General features: G+C 38.9%; 1 pseudogene; it reads left to right on the top strand.

Annotated features, from left to right (window-relative positions):
• Positions 1-16879: 16879 nt before the first annotated feature.
• On the top strand, positions 16880-19409 carry LOC101720972 (ubiquitin carboxyl-terminal hydrolase 28-like; annotated as a pseudogene).
• Positions 19410-20165: the final 756 nt, after the last annotated feature.

Below are 20165 nucleotides of genomic sequence, written 5' to 3'. Positions count from 1 at the left end.
AGCTGTCTTGAGAGCAGCAGGTGTAAATAAAATAAATGATGTTTAAGTATAGAAAATGAATCACTTCCCAGCTTCCATTACTTTAATCTCTAAATTGGTTAAAGTAGAATGCAAGCATTTTAGATGCTTCAAAATGACTATTAGTCCTCTCCTGCTTTACAGTTTGCTTAGCCTAGGTAGAAATTTCCAAGTTCCCCTGAATAACATATAAAAATTATTAGGTATAATGTGGTAAGGAAATTCTTCTTCCCAATCAAAGAAGGAAACTAGCTACCCCTGAATTATTTCCCTAGGCCCTCTGTTTGAAGGGCCATAAATTGAATTTCATTCTAACTTTGTCCTTCTCCTTTTTCCACACTGAAATCAAGTAATCCACATTGTAATCTTGATTACATGGCAAAAAAACTAATTTAAACTGAGCCCTGAGACCCTTAAACTAATACAGGAAAACAAATAAATTAAATGGTAAAATAACATTTGGTAACACTGGATCTAAAAATTGAACAAAATAATTTTAAGTATCTCACTCTAACATTTGCCCCTGCTTAGACAGTGAAATATATGCCTAGAAATTGTAAATTTAAAAATTATATAGATTTTGTATCCATCCTATTGCCTGGCCATCTGTAAAATCAGAGTACCATAAACCACATAGAGTTTGTGTAGGAGGAATACTTAAAATACGGTTTTATAAAACTTAAGCATGTGATGAATACAGAACAGTCTTTCTAGATTAGCCATTCTACTTTTAATTCCATCTTTCTAGTATCAAAATATGATGTAGATAGAATTGCGAAAGGCATAATACAGATCATTTCTCATCATAATGTCTCCTCAGAAACTGTCCCTGCTTTGTCCTTATAGGAAGGGAAGACATCTAATCTAATTCACAGCCTCCCTCCTCTCTGTCCTTCCAGAGGCTATGTCCAATTAATGCTGGTGTTGGATACTTAGGGCTCACATTCATTGTGCCTATTGCTACTTCTCCTTAATAAGTGTATATCTAAGTCAACTTCATGGGGCTGAAGGGAAGACAATTTAAAGGCAAGTAAAAAATAATTATTTGCCCAGGCAAGATGTGGTGGTGCATGCCTCAAGAGGTTAAGCCAGAAAGAACATCAAGAGTTTGAGGCACCCTGGGTCATATATATATGTACACTTTAATATATATTATATATACAATTTATATTTATTCATGTTTATTTTATATTATATATATATGTATTTGCCCATAAATACAGAGACCAAAGTTTAATTTTTTGCTACTATTTTCGTTCTTACCACCATGAGTGTATAATGCAACTATATGACTAACCAGTCCTACATTCAAGTTCTTCTTTTGATATTTTCCTCATGACAACATGTTAAAATGACTGTCACCATAAATATTCACTTATAAAATCTCCTACCTCAAACAGGTAGAGGCTTTAATTTTTAAATGTATAACTCAAGGATACAAGGAAATATATGCAAGAACATTAAATAAATACGAAAAAAGTAGAAAATATGAAAATTCTTCTGGCCCCTGAAAATCCAAGTAAATTACCTCAAAGCATAGGTTGGAGCAGAAAAAGGAAGATGGAAAAGGGTTTAAGATCCCGGGAAAAACACGGGAGAATTTTCTTTTTTCTCTGAGTAGTACTATGGCAAAAGAACTGGCTCCATGATTTGGTAAAGAAATACAACTCAGAAATAAAAATCATGGATCTATTGTCAAAAGTTTGGTAGAAAAAAATAGCAAATATCCCTTGCTCCAAGTATTCTCTTCAACTTCAGGATGTCAGCATAGACCTTAGGCTTTTTATGTGCCTATTACTATGAGTCAATATTTCTAAAATGTATTGAGTCACTGGAATATTCAATTTAGTAAGTATATGGGAGTAATTGAAAAAATTCTAGCCTAAAAATGAAGAGTAGAGCAACAGTGATTCAAAATAAGAAAGATTTAAGCAAAGAAGCATTCAGGGGAAAGATGTTATATTTGAAAGCCTGATTTTGGCAACATCCATTATCTTGAGACTATTTCATTGAAAGAAGGTAAAATTTTAAGGATGGATTCAAATATACACTGTGAAAGTATAAGAATGCAGAGGAAGCCATTCACAAAGTGCTCTCCTGTTACACTTGTTAATATCTCTCATACACTCCAATAATTTTTCTCATTTACTGTGTCCATAAAAGAGTGGATAGAGAATAATGCAGGAAGAATGCTCTTTGCAATCAGACCAATTTGATCTTGAGAACTAGATTCTATCATTCCTTAGTTTGCATGCTTGTGCAAACTCTCATTTTATTTTTCTCATTTATGAAATTTAAGTGATGTTAGTGGCTCTTCCTTTACAATCACACAAGAAAATGTGTGATACCTTCACCATCATTTGGCACATATAACACACTGATTCTTAGTGATCCTGTTGATGGCAGTGGTGATGATTGTAATAGTGAAAATGTCAGGTTTTGTTCCTAGAGTGACACCTATCCCTGTAAGGCAGAGTTTGTGGATGTATGGGAACTTTAAAAAATGCTCTTTACGATCTTAAAATAGTTAAATCTTTAGTCAAAAGTTGTTATTGGGGCTGGGGATTTAGCTCAGTGGTTTCGCCACCTGCTGCGCAAGTGCAAGGACCCGAGTTCGATCCCCGGTACCAAAAAAAAAAAGTTGTTATTGTTTAGATTTAGAACAAAAGTTGTGTTCAGGAGTAGGGCGTGGTTGCAGAGGGCAGGTTGCTGGGGATATGACTTGCACGGGTCTGTTCTTGTCCATGGCTCCTCCCTTCTTCTCCCTCCCTGCTTCCTGGCTGCCATGAGGTCAGCTGCTCTCCTCCACCAGACCCTTCCGCTAGGTCTTTTCTGCCTTGGAACCAGCCAACCATGGGCTCAATTTCCCAAAACCATGAGCTCAATTAAACCTCTCCTCCTTTAAATTATGGCTGTCAGATATTTTGTCCCAGCATTAGGAAAGTAACTAATACAAAAGTCATCTAAAATTTATCAAAAACATTCAAGGCAAGTCATAAAGACACAATTCAACAGTTAACCAACATGAGGAGGAAAAGTTTTTAAAAGCTCGCATCTTCATTTTATAGGTGTGAAAATTGAAGGGAAGATCTCAATCTACTTAGCATCACTATGACTCTTAAATTCCTGGTTCAGGATTCTTCGAACTGTAATATACTGAAAATTATATAACTTCCCACTTTACATCTAAGACATTATAACAAGCACTTCAAGAGATTAATTTAGTTAGTACCCTAAGGACACAAGTAGAGCCAGTGTTGATGAACATAGGATGAAAAATAACCAACATGTGAATAAACATCATCTAGTCTGTTCTTTGCCTGGCCTAAAGAACACAGAGCACAAAGATGTATACACTTGCAATGAATTTTGTTATTTAAAAAACATGACAAACATATGAGCAAAACTGATGACTACAAAAAGGTACCTTTAATGTACATTTTAAAATATCCTTTCAAATCAATTTCCTGCCTTAGGGCTGAATACCACACACCATAGCGGTAGAAAGGATGATAGTATTATAAAATTAATATTTATAATCACCACTGTAATAGTTGAGTCAGGCAAGGATCATCCAAAAGGAGCTAGGAAAAGTCTGTAGTATACAGGCGATAGTTCTTTGTACCACATTAATCCACACTGTGACCAAGTTACAATAGTTCCAAGGTGGGCACTGAAGCTGAAGCCTGAGGCTATCCAGGAATTTAAACTCACCACTGTAGCCTCAGAAGTATGTACCAGCCAGGCACAACTTTATCTATGAAAGCAGCTTTGAGACAGCATTTACCCTGTGATATGAGTCTTGGCAGAAAAGCCTGGACCACTCAAGGTCATCTAAAACTATTCACAATGAGCAGTCAGCAAACTGGAATGAGCACTGAATACTGCCTTTCACTGAGACCTAAGAGTGGTGGTATGGGCTCCTCAGCCTCAGATAAAAATGTTTCTGACTATGCTCTTCTACAGTGATAAAATATGAGTGCCTACCCTGCATATATTCAACAGCTTGCCTCTTCCTTCTCAACAGAGCATGTCTGTATTTACTGTAAGAGCTTTGTTCTATTAGCCCCTTGATGAAAGGAGCATCCTGCCTGTTTAAGATGCTCCTCCATTTGCCATGAATTGCTTTGGCTCTTGACAAAGCACAGGCATGAGATTCTGCTCATGTCAGTAGGCCTCCCTTTCTGCTAGAATGTACACCCACAAATCCAAACAGTGTTAAAGAATATTGATGAAGCAAATAACTTTCCAAGAATGATGGTCCAGGAGGAAAACAGAACTGGGGCATAGTGAGTAATCAGGAAATGTCAGCAGACCTTTGAGAAACCCTTCAAATGTACCAGAGCACTGAGACAAACATCAGAACTAATGGAGTGTTTGCAAAGAGACCTGTGTTTGCCTAAAAAAGAGAAGCAGGAAATAAAGTGAGAAGTCTAACAGGAGGCTGTGTGTGATATACAAGGGCTGACCATGGGATAGGAAAGAACACAACTTGCAGGCTGCCAGTCCATAAAAAGGCTACAGGGTACATTGAAGATGGAGTAGATCGTTGATATTTCTCTGGGCTGCATTCAGTTTCCCATCTAGGGATAGCCCCTTGTTTCTTCTTCCTTATTTCTTCACAGGTCGTTCTGATGGAGACAGTTTGAGTACACCTGATTATTGATGCTGCTCAGAAATGCCTGACAAGAATGTCACAAAGTCCTGGGTACAGTGATTGATTTAGGGTTAGTCACATGACCCATCATGGCAGAACGTGGAAACCAATCAGGAAATGTCAGCAAACCCTAGAAGAAACCCTGCAGACATACCAGAGCACTGGATCCTTGGAAGACAATTATAGATCTTTAACTGGAACCCTGGAAACAGAACATCTCATTCTGCTGAACTTGAATAAAGGTCTCTTAGGAAGCAGAGGCTGAGATGAAATTATATAAGCAAAAATAAGTAAAATTTTAATAAATAAATAAATAATAATTGAACTGAGATGACAGACACAAGACCCTCTCTTTCTGCCAAACTGCTATGAAATAATGTCCTTAGGATACTTAGAAGTCTTTTGGTCCAACTGAGAGAGTCCACTAGGGTAGCAGTTTAAACTTTTCAGAGATCCTGAGGAAGGGTTTATACCTATGTATTTTGTTTGTTCTTTGCCCCAAGCCATATTTTGTGTGGAAATTCATTTGCTTTCTGGAAAGACTAAATTTTCAAACAAAGCAAACCTTACCCTTGTATAATCTCTAAATACTGCTTACAAACAAAATAGTTTCTCCTGTAGTTTATTCCTCTCTCCTTTTAACTTTTTACAGGCAGCAAAATGAAGCCAAGTAGAACTTAAAATTTTCTGTGTGAAAATCATCTTTGCACGGCTCACAAGTTCGTTATGTAAATTTTTATCTTCCAGGTACCACAAGTGATAGCTTCATTTACATAATCTGGGCTGCCATTTATTTCCAGCCGGATACCAACTTTTCCTCGCTGATTTTCTAGCTCTATGAGTCTAGTTGTTCAACATTTTTACAGATGTGACCAATATTTTTCTGGATATAGTTCAAATCTAGATTTAGTTTCTGAACACAGTGGATCATGCCTCTAGCTTGGGACATGGAGGCTACAGAGAGGGTGATGCCAAGGAAATAAAATTAATTTTCATCATGTCAAGCAAGGAGAGAAATGTCAGCATTCCCTTAAAAACTAATATCCTGACCCACATTCATTCTTTTGCCTTTTTTCTCACAAGGATCACACCAACAGTAATGAAGCAGAAAACATTATTCATGCTAAGAAATTAATGTGCTCCATAATGGGTTATAAACTTGTACGTCTTCATTGGTCATGCAGTTTTGATAAGCATGACAAATTTTAGACCTCTTTAATTTAAAATAGAGCAGTTTTAGTCCTTAAAGTTCCAGTGGAAATAATTTTCCTATCTATCACTAGAATGGTTCTATATATTCATTAATGTAAAAAAACAGTGTGCAGAAATTGATTTTTTTTTTACGTACTCCAATCAGCCAGCTTCAAAACAGAAAGGGGCTATCTTCTGAGAACTCCAAATTTGTACTTGACACAAGTATCTTTGTAAGCCATCATAATTATAAAGGTAACATTTGAAGATAGAGCACTGTTGGCACGAATAAGACCATTTTCTATTGACAGAGACTACATGCAAAGAAATCAGAGACACTGACATTGCACTGGGGTGAGCAGGGCTCCCTCAGGGACACAAGGTTCCTCTTCCCATCACTAACTGGAATTCAGTGGAACAGCTCATTTCCAACCTGATAGGTCACATTTGAAAATAAGAAACAACAGAGAGTGAGGGACTCAGTCCTTCCTCATAAGCTCCACCCATGGTCTCATTTTTAAAATAATCAATATGAAGATTGTTTATTTCTACAAAACAATATTTAGACTGATGTTCAAAATATACTATAGAAAGGTAAGATGCTTGTGCAATAATACAGTATGAATTTGTCCATCCAGAAGTTATGTGAGCCCAATGACACATTATCACAGATGACTTTTCAACAGTGGCACAAAACAAAGATTAGAGTGCTAAATATACACATTGGCTAAGAAATACAGGAGTCCAAGAGTGAAGGTGTCTAAGAGATACAGGAGTGGGAAGGAGCAGAAGGGAGAGGAGTGGGCTACAAATGCAGAATTGAAAAATGTCATCTTCATATACCAACTCCTCATGATAAATGTAATCAAATGTACTACAAATGTACCAACTAAACAATTTCCAAATAGGAAATTTCCAAATTTTGAGGCTCAGAAACACATCTGTACTACCTGCAAGTATGAGTATGTAAAATCTTGGGAATGATAGTCCCCAGCTATTCTAAGAAATGGTATTACTCCCAGCACTATAAACCTAGAATTTTGAAGTTGCAAAAGAGAAAAGGGAGAAATGTGTCAAATGCGTGAAGATAACCACCGTAGTGGTGGAAATGCACATCAATCTTGTCACTTCCTCACAGTAGACATTACTCATCATAACATTTATCTATTGCCTGTGATAGACATCCCAACACCCAGTGGCTTAGCCTGTTTACAGCTCTCTGTGTGCATGTGAGCTGGGCAGTCCTGCTAGCCTGGCTGTGCTCCCCTGTCCAGCACTGTTTGTTCGTGAAATGACTGAGTGAACTGAGATGCCCTGAGGAAATAGCTGAGCTTTGTCCCTGCCTGGGTCTCACTCTCCAGAAGGATAGCATGGGCTTGGTCAAAGGAAGGCAATGATGAGAGTTCTAGGGAAGAGAATAGAATCTGCAAGCTTCTTAAAATCTTGAAACAAAATTTAAAACAAAAGCAAAATTGTTGTCACTATATTCAATTAGCCAAGTCAAGCCTAGCACAGATTTAAGCATTGAAGGATTCATCTCTGGATGTGAAAAAATAGTAAAAAGCCAGTCATTTATGCAAACTCTAATGAAGCACAAAACCTGTTATCTTAGGGAATGAGTGAACCTCCTGGGAGCTCAGTTCTCCCAGTAGTTACTCCCCATTTCTCAATAAAAACAAATTGGTCGTCCATGGTGTATGACAAAATCAAGTGTCAACCTACCCAGCTATGACTAGGATAATATATGATATGTCTGATATAACTTAATAAAATGATATGTCATAACATGGTACATCCTAATTTTTCAGTAATTTAGCAATAGATGGGAAATGATTTTCATATATACTAAGATCTTTTCTTCTCATTTTCAGAATACTGATTATTTAAGCCTCCATTGCCACTACTATCTGCACCATCTTTTAGTATTATGAAATGAATATGTATGTATATGTATATTTTACAAATTATAAAGTACTTTTTATATAAATCAACTTCTTTATTCTATGAAGTAGGTAAGACAAGAATTATTTTCATTTAAAGTTTTGGAAATATGATAAACCTAAAAATTTCATGATTTTGAATGTCATATTTAGCAAATACAGGTTATAAAATAAAAATCTAAATCTTAACCTAGTATCTTAGTTACTTTCTACCTTGCTGGGACAAGATACCTGACACTCACAAAGGGAGAAGGAGGTGTATAGAGGGAGTTCCTAGGGATGTGAGTTCATTTTCATGTGGCTCCAAGGCATGGCAGAGGGGCATGGCAGAGGAGAAGCAGCTCATGGCATGGTGACAGGAAGCAGAAAGAGGTAAAGGGAAGAGGGAGGGAGTTAGACCCTCCCAGGATAACACCCTCAGTGGCCCACCTTTCCTGACCAGGCTTCATTTCCCATCAAATTTGCAATAAATTCACCAGTGGACAAATCCACTGGTGAGTATCACACACTCATGAGCCAATCATCTCTACAAAGCCCCATCTATGAACACATGAGGCTTTGGGGAAACATCTAAATATAAACCACAACATTCTGCCCTGGCCCCCAAAAGATTCATGTACATCCCCTTATACAAAATGCATCTAGTCCACCTATAATAATTTCTAAAGTCCTGATACTTTCAGCATTGCTAAAACGTCAAAGTCTAGAGTCTCCTCTGAGATTTAAGGCAAACTCTGAGCTCCTCTAGAAATCAAAAGGAAAGTTAAATGCTGACAACATACAACAGTATAAGGTAAACTTGCACTCCCCACGAGGAAGGAATAGAGGGACAGAAAGCAATGGGACCAAAGAAAGACCAAAATCCAGCAGGACAAACATTAAAACACATGGTTTCAGGTCCAGAACCAAGGGTAAGTTGTGGCAGTGAGAAGTAAACTCCAAAAGGCTTGGTGGCTCCACCCCTGTGGCATGACTAGTGGTTATGTTACCAGGTTTGGGGTGCTAGAGTCTCCTTCTGGAAATGGTTTCCAGATTGTCTCTGTCCTGAGCAAAGAATCCATCAAGATATGCACAAATAGAAAAGTTTTACATTCTTAAACATAGGAAAATGAGTGTACTCTACAGGAAAGAGAAGGCTACCTAAAAAGGACAAAGTAGCAAAGAGCTCAATGCCAACTGTCCTTTCTCTGTCTCTAACTCCACAGGATGAAATCAGGTCTAGGAGATCCTACAAAAAAACCTTTTGGAGTTCTCATGAGAAGTCCATGTACAGGGCTTGGGGACATGCTCTGTACGTGTGTCCTGCTATTTTGTAACTAACAGGTCACGCCTCCTTCCCCAGCCAGTCTTCACCACACCCTAATCTCCTGCCTCATTTGCATATCTCATGACTTCTCTCTTTGCTCACTCCTTGTGGCTTTCCTCAAGACATTTCCTGTTCCTAGCTTCTTCAACTTCCCGGGGTCTCCACTGCACTTTCAGCTTTACTCTCAGCTTCCCACACTTTCCTTTCAAGTGTACACTGGCTGGCCTCCCAGGCCTTTTTCTGAAATCAGAGTGAAAGCCTCCCTGGGGCCACAACTCTTGGATTCTGCATTCTTATAAAATCGGTATCACATGGATAATGCCAAGCTCTGCCACCGGCAGGAGCAGTAGCCAAGTCCTTTGCATATTGCTGATGGTTAACTGAGGGCCTGGATGACTAAGTACTGTGAACTGAATGCTGGGGAATCAATTCCTGTACCTTAGGCTGCCACCATTCTGGAGCACAGTGTCCTGGGGCTCTCCACTCTAGGCGAAGCTCTCACTTTTCCATTCTTGAGTCTTGGAAGAGTGGGTTCTTTCGAATTTCTCCCATGCGTTTAAGGCATCCTTTGTATTGTTCAGATCCAAAGTACTTGGCTTCTTTTTAATGAAAACTCAAAATATTTTAAATCATTCAGCTGTGCATTTTACTCTTGATTCTCAAGATAAAGCTTCCCAACAAAACCCCAACAGTATTTAAACCACAAGGCAGCCTGAATGTTTGGCTGCCTTGAATTTCCTCTGTGAGATTAAGTAGTCCTCCTTTCTTAATTTCACTCTCCTGAGAAGTCTCTGGTCACTAGCAAAAGTAGATAAATTTTCTGTCAGAGCATAACACATATGATCTGAAGTCCAACTGCCAATGGAGTCCTTGATCCCAACTGAAACTTCCTGAGCTCAATCTTTACAGTCTCCCTTTTTATCCACATGCTGGGCTTCTGAGCTTAGTTATAACCTATTTGAAATCAAAAGCAAAATCACTGAGACAAGGAGATAGACAGTAGGAAGCTAAAATAGGGACCTGGGTAAACTGAGAAAAGCCCTGGGACAGTTGAAACACCCAGAAAAGATGGTCACTGAAGTCTGTCCTGGGAAGCCAGAGAGCAGGGTAAATCTGTTCTCCTAAAGTCAGCCACAGGCAATGACCTGGATAATCGAGATACACCTCTTGAAGTTGTGGTGCAACACAAGTCTGCTCCTCCTGAGTTAGAAGCTTAGCTAAAAGTGACAACTGAATCGTTCCATTGTTTCATTTTCGTGTGCCCACCAAAACAGCCCAACAAAGTGTGTATAAACCCCTGAATTTAGATGCTTACTCATCATCCTCCCTTGGAGTCCCTCTTGGTGCTGGCAGCTTTTATTTGTTCTTTCTAATAAACTATACTCAGTTCATTCCCTGCTTCTGTGTTTGTGGACTTCATACTTCATCAGCAGAAGGACAAGAACCCAGAGGGAAGAGAGCATTGGTTACATCACCAATTCCAGAAACTGTGCCACTAGCATAAATATTATCTAAAAGTTCTAAGAACATCCAGGAAATAACACAATAATATACTATGAGAAAGAACATTATTTTGCAGCCCTCCAGACATTGTCACTTACACAAGGCCATTTAAATACTCTCTTAACTCTCCAAGGACAAATCACTACAGATGTTTTTAGTATCAGGAAATTACTTGCCTTTACTAAAGCTGCAGGACCACAATCCAGTTAATCACATTCTATGGTCATGTAGCAACAAAATGAACTACATAATTTGTGATCACACTGTGAGCTTACGATTTCAGGAAGAAGCTAGGGTCAAAATTAATTGAACTGAACTCCATGGAGAGTTAACAGATTAGAAGGTGAGTTAATTTCAAATCTCAAAATCAAGCAAAAGGAAGTTAGAAGCTATAAGCAGAAAGTTTCTAAATGTTAAGTAAAACTAAAGGAAGGAAATGTAAGACTATGTTGGAGGTGCTCAAGTTTGGAAATAACTTGAAGAAAATGCTGAGATTTCATGTTTCTACACACATTAATAGATGGTTGGCTAACTAGAAAAAATAATAATTTAGTCATTTTCAACTTCCCCACTACCTTCTTTATTGTGTTAGTCAACTTTTCCACTGCTGGGACAAAATACTTGGCACACAAAAATTAAAAGAGAAAGGATGTATTTGGCTCACAGTTTCAAAGGTTTCAGTCTATGGTTGGCTAGCTCCAAAAGCGGAGCCCAGAGAAGTGCCAGTGAAAGAGGAACCCTCCAAAGTCACAGCCCAGTGACTCAGGTCTAATCACACCCCATCTCCTAACAGCACAATCAGCTATAAATATCAAGGGATTAATCCACTGATGAATATAGTATCACCATTATCCAATCACCTCTCCAAGAGTCGCTTCATCCAATCAAGTTGGCAATTAAAATTAACTGGCACAATTACCTTGTGTGTGCACCTTCTACAGAAGGTACAATGCTGGTCAAAGTTTATAAACTTTGCATTCTCATAGCCAGTGTTTGTGATAAGGACATCATCCTCGTTAACAGGCAGGAAACTTGGAAGAATCGATTCAAACTTGGCGCTCAGGCTGTCATTGAGGGGCATAGAATAATCAGTCATATGTCCTTAGTCCTTAGTCTATATTTTATAAGGAGTCAATGGAAAGACTCTCAACTGGTAGCCAAAGAAATAATATCTTACTATGAGGAAAGGAACAAAGAAAAGTGAACTGAAACTATCTCTCCCTCTCTGGTTTTCTCGTACAAGGTGGGGGGGAGCAAAATAAATGCAACTTTGTAAAACAGGAACTCATATCCCTGAGAATATTCAAATTAAAGAGAGACAACTAAATAACAGTACCAAATGTCAGGATGATTTCAGAAAGTAAATAATACTTTGGTAACAAACAAATTCCCAGTCATATATCCTTTTATTCATTCATTTATTTTTTCAGAGGCATAAAAGGGTATATTAGGCAGGATTTAAAGTACACACTGAGAGAGGCCAATTATTTTGTGGAGCTAGGAATATTTTTTGAGGGAGTGGCAACCTATAGAATTTGGAATCTATAGGAAGTTTCATCTTTTTTTTCATCTTTGTTATTGGAGAAAAGGATGGCCCACCCACAGAAACATTATGGTCCATTTTACAGGTGAAAGGCATGGGCCCAGTCTATTGGGTATTTTCCTTTCTTTCTTTCTCTTTCTCTTTCTTTCTTTCTTTCTTTCTTTCTTTCTTTCTTTTTTCCTTCTTTCTTTCTTCCTTCTTTCTTTCCTTTCTTTCCTTTTTCCTCTCTTTCTAGACAAGTTCTCTAAGATATTTTTCTAAGAAATTTCTTTGAACTCTCTCTAGCCATTCATTTCTTAAGATTAGGTTCCTGCCCTTTACTTTATCAACCAAGCTAATTTATGGACTTATAGTGCCTTTTGGGTATGATATGCCTGAAAGACAAGAAACCTAGGAAATACCAATATGAATAAACTTGGGTAACATTTTGTCATGAAGTTGTAGCTTTCATTAACGTACAAGTTTAAGTTATTTTTTGCCTTATCTCCTTTCTACCTATTTCTGCTTCTTCTATCTTACCTCATCCCTTTGACCCCACCCCCACCAGACTTTGATTATTTATCTTTAGGGCTCTGAGTAGCCAATGCTTCAGGTTCGGGTAGTGGGAGCACTGAATCAACTTAGCTAAGGATTGAAACTCTTACTCTCATCTAAAGGAGATAAACCAAGCTGTGTTTTGTCACCTGATGAGCCATGATTCTTTGATAGTCCGGATAAGAAGACAAGAACATTGCAACATCATGGACTGTTTTGTTTTGTTTTGTTTTTTAATGGACTGTTAAGCTTCATTTTATAATCATGTTTTAAGCAAAGGCCAAAAATTAAAAGTAGAATTTTAATGAGTAGTGGCCCTAAAAAGTAGTAGAAGTCAGACAAAATTAGGCAGCATTTATCATAAGTATTTTATCTCTAATTGTTTTGAGGTTTTTACTAATGTACAACAGGTGAAGTTCAAGAACACTGTTTTGCCAGTAAGAAATCCAATTTTCTCCTAATTATAACAATTATTAGAGGGAGCTAAGTTGGATAGAAATAAATATAGTCAGAGAGGAATTGCTTTCAAGGAAGTCAGCATCAAAAAATAAAGACATCAGAATTGTGGCTGGAGATGCATCTGAAGAAGATTGCGCCCACAATGACACAATGGTCAGGCCTCTACATGCCTCCCTAGGCATAAAAAATAACTTGAGATTATACTGTACAGTAATTAGTACCACTTAGAGCATTAAGTCCAGATAGACACCATGGGTGACCAGAACATCTGGAACCTCCCTTCCCCAAATCCCTTTGTTCTTTCCATGTACCCTTACTACCTGACTCATTTCCCTACTGAACCAATATTGTCTAAGTATCTATACTTGTAATCCTTTAGGTTGATTGCAGTTTGAACCACATTGTACTAGCATTGTGACTTTGCTATAAAAATTGTCCCTGACAAAAGGCCTCAGTGGCAGCGCCATTCAGGGTCCCTCCTGGAAATCCCGGAGCTATTCTTCTCTTTTTATTTAAAATAAAACTCTCTAAACTTCTTCCTTTGCTTCATTACTTCATTCCTCAATGTTGTGGGACCACAAATTTGGCACCTTTGACATCTAAGATATTGGGAGTTATAGTTCTCCTGTATCACAATAACCAATAGATACACTAAATGAAGATATCTGTGTTTCTCTGTAACTCCTGAACCATTACAATTCTTACTCGTGGGGTCCAAACTTGTATCTGGCCTCTATTTTGTAGACCTACTTTACAACAGGCTCCAGATAATATAAACATATAAAGTCTAAAGTAGAAAACAGAAAGTTGGCTCAGACCACAAAGGTAACAAGACTTAGTAGCTAACATATTTACTTTCCAATTTTTATCCTACAGACACATGTATACAAAAAGCCAAATCTTTGACTAAAGGGTACTTGCAAACAGATTAAATAACACGTCACTACACTAAGAGAAGCTAAAGGACACATTTTTGAAGACCTAGTATGACTGGAATTCATGACTCTTTGTGGCAATAGGATAAAATATTATAGGAGTAGCTAGAGACTGCCAGTAACAGCTGAAGCAGCATTTATAGCTCCATTTTATATCTAGTCTAGACATTTTTCTATATTACTCTTTAGTCAATTTTTTCCTACTGTGTATAAGACCAAGTCAAAGACCTGTGCTAATCTGTAAATACAGACAGATGATATCAATATAGATAGATATAGATATAGATATCAATGTCAGCTAAGGCTTCTCAGGTGCTATTTTGGGGGCCACATAAGGAGCTTTATAGCTCCTCTAGTTTTTGTCTTCTGAGTTGTGTTATTTGCCAGTTTGGGTCCAGTCTTGCTTGACCACATGGATTTCCTTGAAAACATGCCTACGTTCCCCTGTTTGGTGACCCTCCTTTTTGCAAAATGTACATTGGTTGACCTTTGTCCTCTGTGTTTCCAACAGTACCTCTGCTTGGAAGTTTGGGTGACTCACCAGAGCTGCAGGGTCCTTTTAGAAGGGTGCCATGGGTTCTGGCTGACCTTCAAGGAAGAGTTCAAAATAGTGGCCATCTTCTTAGCTCACTTGTCTTCCCTCACTTTGGTCCCCAAGCCTCAGATGCTGAACACCTGAGGGTCAGTCTTGAAAAGGGAGTGAGAAAGGAGGTGAGAGAGTGGCAAAGCTGGCTAGGGAAGTAGGTGTGACCTGTTAATTACAAAACCCCAGGACACACGTGCAGAATGGTTCCAAAAGCCCTGAACCTGAACTTCTAGGGAGAACTTGACCAGGTTTTAGATGGGATGGCCTAGGCCTGACATCACCCTGAGGAGTGGATGATACAAAAGGACAGTCAGCATCCAGCTCTTTCCTACTATGTTCCTTCAAAGGAGCCTCCTCTCTCCTGTAAAGTATACTTCTTTTCCTACTTTTATTTGGTCCAAATTCACTCTGAAGAGCCTGTTTCTTATGCTATCTTTAATAAATGTAAAACCTTATGATTATTTGTGCTTGTCTTGACCAATTCTTTGTTCAGGATAGAAAGAACCTAGAAACCGCTACAAGGAGGCTCCAGCACCCCAAAATATAACAACAGGAGAGTAGATGTTACCTGTTCTCTTAAAACTTCTATTATAGTCCTTTCTGAGTACCAGGGACTTTAAAATATAAAGTATGACCAGAGAACAGCTACCTTTCCCAATACAGAAATGTGAGAACGGGGTTTGACAAGGTCCCCCAAGTGGAAGTGGGTAACCCCGGCTCACCCTTCTCTCAGAGCAGGCTGTGGGTGTGCTGATTTCCATTACAGAAAAATAATTTTAGGACACATCAGTAAGAGGCATAAAGAGGTTTATTGGGCAGAAATTTAAAAGTACACACTCAAAGAAATAGTGCATGCCCTCAAGAAAGAAAAGGTGCCTCTATTCAATCATTTAAACCAACAGATCAAATTGCTTCAACGAGAACTAGTGAGCATTTTCTAAAAAGAGCAAATGAAGTAAATATGACATGTTTTGCTAACTATGGTCTCATAATCCTTTTTGGATTTGTTTCCGCCATTCTAAGTGTGGAGTAATTCTTTGTTCATGAGGTGAAACTGGCCAACCTGTGATGCTACAGCGTAAACCCTCTCTCACAGTGGTACAGAAGCAGCTTGCCATCATCCAAATCTGACCCATGTACCCTTTATTACTTAAGACTTATTAACTTTCTCTTTTGTAGCCAGCTTAATGTGTTTTACTTTGGATCCTTTGTAAGTGAATTTCTTCCTTACAGAGGAGTCAGAGCACCGGGACTGCTTTACTTAGTTCAGCCTCACTTCTCTGCATACCCAGAACAATTATAAAAATATAAAGAGGTAATTTTAATTATCAAGGGCAACTATTTCTCCTATTTTGAATCATGTTGGTAACCTCTAGTGGGCAATTCCAGAAATGACTTCATTTCAAAATCCTAACATCTTCTAACAAGAGAGGCTAACTCTGTGATGAAACCCAACATACTGGATGCATCCATTCATCTCAGTAATGTAGGGGCATCCCAAACCTATATATCTATTACCATCTTCTAAATTTGCATCTTCTTAAATTTTGTATTTTCCTAGTGCTGATCCTGTTAGAAACCTTGGAGTGGCTTCATCCTTCTGTTCCTCCTTTATTCCCCACAACACATCAGTCATAAAATGCAGCTGGTTTTACCTTGAGATGCTCTAGATTCAGGTGTCCTTTGCTAAGGTACTGTGACCATACCCAAGCAAGCTCTGGCCTCTTACCCACCCCCCATGTCACCTCTGGGCCCTCCAACTTAGGTGATTCTCTGGAGAATTTGCAACTCTTCCAGATAGCTTCTTCAAAGTTGAAAATTGGTCCTGACAGAACCCTGCATAGAAGGTGTCTTAGTTTCCTCACTTCTGAATTGTTAAATCTAGACATTTTAGCTCACTCTTCAAAGCCATGTATACCTCTCCTGTTCCCATCTCTCCAGGTACCTCACCTGGGAGGATACCTTTGATGGTTACCTTTGATACCCTGAGCAGCTAGCTTCCAGGACACCAGCTTATGAGGAGCACTGAAATATATATCAAATTAAGAATAATGAGCTCCATATATTGTTCAAAAGAGTATTTTGCAGGGACCAGGACCCAGCGTGAGTATATATAAAAATTGAAGGAGGAAATAAAAGCTCTGTAGCAGAATTTGGAAAGGTATGTGAAATATGGCTCAAGTCCAGCTTGGTTCCCACTCTCAGACATGTTGAAATACGTTACTGAATTTGCCAGTACAAACTACAAAGCCTGCCTCAGAAACCTGCTCATCTCAAGGTGACACAATGTGATGCTTCCAGTGTCTTTAGCACACTCCCTTGTTTCTAGTCTGACATCCAAGAAAAGTACACGTCCAGAAAGCACTTTTCAATATGTTGAGAGTGCCTTTCCTCTTTGTGAGGAAATCCACACAAGGCTGAGGTGATGAATAGGCCGCTGACTTCTCCCCTATCTTTCCTGGAATGCCTGCACACCCAGCTCCTCTAACAGTCACCCCTGAGGAGATGAACTTTGTTAAGACCTGTCTTCAGAGATGGAGGAGTGAACCTGAACAAGACATTCAAGACTTACAGAATCATACTGTAAGCACCACTGAGACTACTGAACAGATAGACTGTGATCCTCTCTGGCTTCAGGTGTCTTATTGCCTACATACAGTTTTTGTTCATGGACAAGCAAATTCTGGACACTACTGGGCCTATATCTATAATCAACCCCAGAAAAATCTGGTTCAAGTGTGTTGATTTTTATTTTTACTAAAGGTCTCTCTTGAGGGAGACCTGGAACCCCGGAAAGCACTGACTTTTAAAGAAAGAAAAGGAGACAGCCTGGGGGATGAACAGCAGTTTAATTCCTTTGGCACTATTTGACCATCACAAAGGAAAGAAGCAAGGCTTTTATACATGTAGGAAAGCAGCTTGGTTATTCTGGCTATCGTCTTTCTGATTTTAACCTCTGGTGACAAATAACTTTAAGTGACTCATAAAAGCTACAGGAGAATTCACAAGTCCCCTGTTTCCGTTCACCAATCCCGTACATCAAAGAGCACACCACAGCCCTCTTCTTATCAGATAGTATCAAGAGAGCAGGATGACTTTAGCCAAAATCAAGCCCACCGGCCCACCATAAATATCACAGATGTGCATAGTGAGTCGTTTCTCTCTTACCATCCCTAGAGTCATTGGGTCACTGGTCCTCTGATCCCGGAAAATGGTAAATAAGAAAACTAGGAAAACCTGTTCTTCTTCTGTGAGACTTTTACAAGGTCTCAAAATTTTCTGGCATTCTTTTAACAAACAGACTTGTGGAATTTCCCAGAAAAGACTTAATTCTCTTAGTTAACAAACTTCTTGTGATCTATTCTTACAACTAGATAGCTGAATTCTACCGTTTCCCACACAAGTACAATGATATCTCTTACTTAATCTTCGTGAGAAGAACTTGCGTTTCCTATGGGGGCCTGAGAATGTTATGCTTACTGTCTGATGTAGATTAATGGCGAGCTACCCGGTTTAATGCAGAGGCGGCCCCAAATGAATCTGATCCAATGATGGGAGAAATGGAAGCCCTAACTGTTGAACTCAAGCATTACATTCAGAAAGACAACCGGTTGTTTGAACAGAAGTAGAGGAGTGGGAAGAACAACAGTCCTGACAAAATCCTCAAATGGAATCCTCTTCAAGCTCATCCTAAAATCTTCTAGTAGCCCCTTCTCATGTGGTGCTCTGCTTGTCTGAACACTCTGTGGTTGTAAAGGGGTAGACTTCTCAGGCTATTGAACATGCCATGGGAAGGGTGGTATAGAAGCCCCATTGAATGAGGCACTCCATGAAGAACACTCCAGTCTCTTATCTGCTTGACAGAGTCCCCTATCTCCCACAGTGATCCTAGACTTCAGCCTGTTCTTCTCTACATTTTCCAAAATGAAGCACACAAATGAGTAGTAGAATGGACCTTTCTGGAACAGTTTGCAGGTAAAAATCTAACTCATGATAAAAGATCAATCCGTATTAAGAAGGTGGCTCTGGCTAAACTTAAGGAAACTGGTCCAGATGACATGAACATGGAGGAGTACCAGAGGTGGGATGAAGACTGTAGCTTGTTTCTAAAGGTGTTAGTGTCCCACCCAACAGGCCTGGAACTCTGTCAAAAAGGAAAGTACCAAGAAGCACTGTCTTACCTTGTATATGCCCAGCAGAGCAATGTCACTCTGCTGATGAAGGGGCCCTCCAGGTGGGTGAAGATATCAGTGATTGTTTTGTATGGAAGAAAATGCCTTCTGGAGCTAAATGCCAAACAGCTTCACTCTTTGAAACAATGACCACTCTGTAACAGAGAGCAGTAACAGATGAGTTAGTGTATCACTCCCTGCATTCAACTTATCAATAATAACGACATCTCCAAGGATGACCTGGAAGTCATGAGAAACCATTTGTACTCTTACCTTGGGCAGGATATTGCAGAAAATATGGAGCTGTGTTTGGGAGAGTTTCTACCCAGGCTTCTGGCTCCTTCTGCAGAAATCATCGTCTGAGGAGGCTCCAGTGATCTGCCTTAATTCTCCCTATGAGCTTTGTAGTTCATTTGTAGCTGTCAAGGATCAATTCAAGGAGTCTCAACTGTGACAAAGAAATACAGCCATATGTTCAAGGCCTACCTGGTTCTCTGGTAGCCCACTTGTTCCCAGTAGTCTGTTGTAACTGTGATCACTGGGAAAGGGAATGAGTGGATGAGAAAGGTTCACATCCACACCCCGTCCATGATTTAAAGAAGGATTAAAGATGACATTTCACTTCTTAGGTACAGAATTAGAAAAGCCATTTCACTAGAGAAGGCAGGAGCCAGTGCATTAAGGTATTGAATTATCCCCAAAGACCTGAAATGTCTTGAAACTACAATATTTGGGCTTTACTAAGCCTCTCACCCCTTTTTAATTATCCTCCAGGCATAAAAAATTTTGACAGCATAAAAAAAGTGTGATTCATCAGAACCTGAACCAGATGAATAGCTACCAGTTGTTTTACTAAGTACAAATGACATTTTAAAATTCTGAACTATGAAAGATTACTGATATACATCCTGCTTCGCTCTTGACAAGAAGAGACAAAATGGGTTCCCTACTCCCCTTTACATGTGAGTGGAGCATAGAGTCAAGCAACAGGACATGCTGAAAAAAGTCAACCAAAGCTGCACCTCCTTTCTTTCTTCCCTTTATATTTTTAAATAAGCCAAAAGACCTCATTCTCAGTCCTGAGTGAGAGGAAAACAATTAAGGGCTTTGGACAGAATATTATTGTGCAGCTTGACTAAGGATGGCAAGATTCTCCATTGCCTGAAATTTGTCAAAAACAAGTGGTTGAGCCTACTGCTCACCCAGTAAAACATTGTGATTCTCCTCTCCTTTTTTCCTTTTAAAAAATAAGGAACACAGATTTGTAAAAAGAAATAAATATGTATTTATGTATATGTAGAGAAAAAAACATTTTTAAAGT

The sequence above is a fragment of the Heterocephalus glaber genome, unplaced genomic scaffold (genome assembly GCF_053883595.1).
Source record: "Heterocephalus glaber isolate CG9 unplaced genomic scaffold, H.glaber_assembly_v1.0 deba00001498, whole genome shotgun sequence".
Taxonomy (NCBI): Eukaryota; Metazoa; Chordata; class Mammalia; order Rodentia; family Bathyergidae; genus Heterocephalus; species Heterocephalus glaber.
The sequence above is the reverse complement of the archived record's forward strand: the minus strand, read 5'-3'. Positions and strand labels throughout refer to the sequence as shown.